Consider the following 4,103-nt stretch of genomic DNA (forward strand, 5'->3'; position numbering starts at 1 on the left):
AGTTTAGGATAGCGGTTGACTTTGTTACAAAGTAAATTCATACTTTTTAACACAATAAGAATGGCGAGCGCTATTTCCACCTCCATAGAATTATTGTAAGTTTATACCAAATTCTATGTAAGTTTATACCAAGCCGACCAGCTGGTCATGTCAAAGATGGGACCTGTTTACTCGGAGTAAGGTATATAAATAGTTCTCCATTTCGCTTCCATACCATACACTTGAGCTAATTAGTTGCACAGGTTGAAGCCAGCCAGAGCTAACTGTGTCCAAATCTGTACTCTTAATTTCAAATTCTTTTGGTTTTGTAAACATGGAAGGCTCAGGTTCGAGTTCGAGTGGCAGCAACGTTCGCACTACAAAGCTGAAGGTGAGCGGGTTATGGTCGGGAGTAATTGAGGTGGATTTGGAGTGGAGTGTAGGCATGTTGAGAGCAGAGCTTGCCAAGACTTCGCTGTGTTCACCACAGAATTTAAAGGTTATCTCTGGCGGGAAAATTCTGAAAGAGGAATTAGCGAATGAAAAGCTCAGAGAGGTGGGATTGAGGGCAAATTCAAGAATTCTGATAAGTAAAGTTGATGCGAATGAAGCAAAGGCTGTAAAGGATGAGGTCGATGCCCAAAATCGACTTGCTCGTATAAAAGCCGCAGTAGATGCAATGGCCAAGAGACATACTGATAATTCCTCTTTTCCAGAGGATGACTTTCTCATTGAACTGGAGACGAGTGGAGAAAAATTGAAAATTGGTTCTGAGACAGATCAGAGGGCCCTGTTTTCGGGTTTGATGCTTCATTCAAACGGGCGGCGTCTGATTAAAATGGGAAAATATAGAGATGCGCTTGATGTTCTTGGCATGGGAGAGGAGGCCCTCTCCATTTGTGATCCAAAGGTAATGGAGAGGGTGGTCAATGCAGTGCTACTGCAAATAGACACAGTGTGGTGTTATTTCATGCTGCGTGACATATCCTGTTTGACTATGGCTGGAATGCGGTTGAAAGAGGCGCGCAAACGGCTTCAACTTTGCTATGGTGCAAATATGGAGAGAGCTAGGGTTCTACAAGGAGGGTTAGGGTTTTGTCCAGAAACTGCAACATACACGCGACTGGAGCTTCTGGAAGGTGTTGTGGCTTACCACATGGGATTATTGGAAGAGTCTTACAAGGCACTAACATCAGCGCAAGCCAAATATCGACAGTTTCAAGTCTCAGATGAAACAGTCGAAAAGGGCTTTAATAATGTGTAGCCAAGATGTTGGGCGTGCAATAGAATTTGCCATCGAAGAAAGGGAAAGAATTGCAAAGAAAAAGGAGGAAAATAAACAACATTACAGAGAGGTGAGGGAGCAAAAATCTTATGGCAGGACGCCACTGGGAAAGGCTGTAGACATGACGAAACTGACCGGACTTGCTTCAATTGGGTATGAGAGAACTCTAGCAGCAGAAGCGCTCCGTAGGAATGAGAATGATTTTGAAAAGACTTTGGATGAGTTAACGAATCCTGCATCTAATTCTGCTCTACAGGCTAGTCTCGAGTCCAGACTCAGAAGAAGAAACAGGAGAAAAGAGGAAATTGCAGAAATGATATCAAGAGCCTTATTACATGGAGGTACAAGGGAAGAAGCAATAGGCAGGCTTCTTCAACAACTCCAAGATGCAGGCGCAGCAGGTTCGAGTGCCTTATTACATGGAGGTACAAGTGAAGAAGCAGTAGGCAGGCTTCTTCATCAACTCCAAAATGCAGTCGTTGGTTCGAGTGCCTTATTACATGGAGGTACAAGGGAAGAAGCAATAGGCAGGCTTCTTCAACAACTCCAAAATGTAGGCGCAGGCGCGGGTTCGAGTGCTTCTAGCCAGGGCCGTGCAGAGGTAGGTTCTGCAGCTTCTGAGGAAGAAAGACAGCCTCAAAGTGCAACCTTGGAAGGACAAGTGAAAGGGCGAGATAAGGAGATGGAAGAAGATATTGTAAATAACGTGAGGGGAGATCTAGTAGCAGACTATGACATCGAGGTTGAAGAAGAAGGCCAGGCAATTGCGGAGTATTTGTCCTTGCTTCTCTCTGCCCGGCAATCAGTTTCACAATGAATGCTCCAAATCTTGGGTACATTATATACATTTTCACATAGCTATACTGTATTGATTTACTTACCATTACTATGGTTAGTTATTATCAATCTTCAGATTTATTAACTTCTGATCATTGTTATTTGCATATTTGCATACCTTCTGATCATTGTTATTTGCAGTGGGGAATAGGTCAGATCCAGTAGCGGACTATGAGCCATGCACTTGCGGAGTATTTGTCCTTGCTTCTCTCTGCCCGGCAATGTATCAGTTTCATAATGAATGTGATGTGATTCATTTCGTACATTATATACATTATATCAATCTTTAGATTTGTTAACTTCTGATCATTGTTATTTGCATATTTGCATACCATTTGATCATTGTTATTTGCAGTGGGGAATAGGTCTAAAATCAAATTGTGCTGAATGATCTCTTATTTGATTTGAGCATTCTCTTGGTCTGCATACAAAAAAATAAAATATATGAAAAGGTGGCATCATTTTAGTTCAGTTTATGAAAAGATGGTAGTAACTATTTGAATTATTTACTTCCTTGTTACAAACTTCGCATTCTCAGACTCTTATTGATTTCTAAGATGAGATATTAAAAGTACCAATAGTAATTAATTATATATGATACACACGAGTAAAAGATTGAACCAAACTATTTTGTAATTAGGTTAAGGATATTTTTTTCTTTATCTATTATCATCATATTTTTTATTTTAACATGTATTAGCAGGTATCAATCTGAAAATTACATTAATATGAGAAATTAATACCTTTTTATCAAGTTTATTATTTTTTTTGTTTGTAAAATCTCTCTTATGTGCAAAGGAGTTTCAAACATGTCAATCACTTAATTGATGTGGGGGCATATGAGGGTGGGCACTTGAATACAATGGCATCTTTTTATCAAGTTTATTATTTTTTTGTTTGTAAAATCCCTCTTATGTGCAATGGAGTTTCCAACATGTTAATCACTTAATTGATATGGGGGAATATGAGGGTGGGCACTTGAATACAATGACATCTTTTTATCAAGTTTATTATTTTTTTTGTTTGTAAAATCTCTCTTATGTGCAATGGAGTTTCAAACATGTCAATCACTTAATTGATATGGGGGCATATGAGGGTGGGCACTTGAATACAATGGCCCTAAAAGTGGCAATGGAGCCATAAGGAACATGTGCTTGCACAAAGCATGCACATTTTTAGGAACACAAATACTTTTGTTATTTAGTGCTTATGCTGGACAAGCCCCCACCCAGCATGACTCGTGGATGTGCACACATTCTTGATAAGAAATTTTATTTATGCACCCATGACCCCACCATTTACCAAATTGGGATAGTAAATTACATTTTTTGGTAGAATTGAGCAAAATTCTTACTTCCATAATTTTTTGGAGTTTAGGTAAGCATTTTAATGGTTTTATTTTTAAATTTGGATTAAAATTGTAAAAAATAGCCAAAATAATGTCCTCAACACAATCATTGTATTTAAGGAAATTGTATAATATAAAGTACCCAATTACAACCTAAACATTGCATCATGAAACCAAGAATTAGAATAACCAACCCAAAAACAAGAACCAAGAAATCCAAATGACTAAGGTACAAGTCAAATGAAACATTTTCTTGCTACAATTTAACACTCCCTCTTAGCAAGAAAAGGGTTATGAACAACCTCAATCCTGCTCCTGTGGAACTCAACGTGCCTCTTGACAAAGCCTTTGTCAAAATGTCTACATCCTACATTCCTTTATACGAATGCACTATAACATATTAATCTTCATCTGCACACAATCTCTCTAGTGATGATACCTAATGTCTAGATGCTTGGACTTATCATGAAACATTGGATTTTATCCATGGTGTAGGTGTCCCATGTGCCTATGCTAGAGTTCTTCAACATCTCTTCCTGAACATGTTCTTCCTTGCTACTCAATGAATTCAGATACAACAAACACAAATTTTTTATAGTAAATTTTGCGGAAGGAAAATTGACAATAAAAACACATGCAGTCATTCAATCACAA

At 38.5% G+C, this 4,103-nt stretch overlaps 1 pseudogene across 1 annotated transcript; it reads left to right on the forward strand.

Annotated features, from left to right (window-relative positions):
• Positions 1 to 235: 235 nt before the first annotated feature.
• LOC149175293 (uncharacterized) lies at positions 236 to 2,402 on the forward strand (annotated as a pseudogene). The gene is made up of 2 exons (XR_016258543.1): positions 236 to 2,097; positions 2,243 to 2,402. The product of XR_016258543.1 is annotated as an uncharacterized LOC149175293 (transcript).
• The last annotated feature ends 1,701 nt before the right edge of the window (positions 2,403 to 4,103 follow it).

This window comes from Pinus tabuliformis, chromosome 4_1, assembly GCF_031772625.1.
Source record: "Pinus tabuliformis cultivar Carrire ecotype Pingquan chromosome 4_1, CPIR1, whole genome shotgun sequence".
NCBI lineage: Eukaryota > Viridiplantae > Streptophyta > Pinopsida > Pinales > Pinaceae > Pinus > Pinus tabuliformis.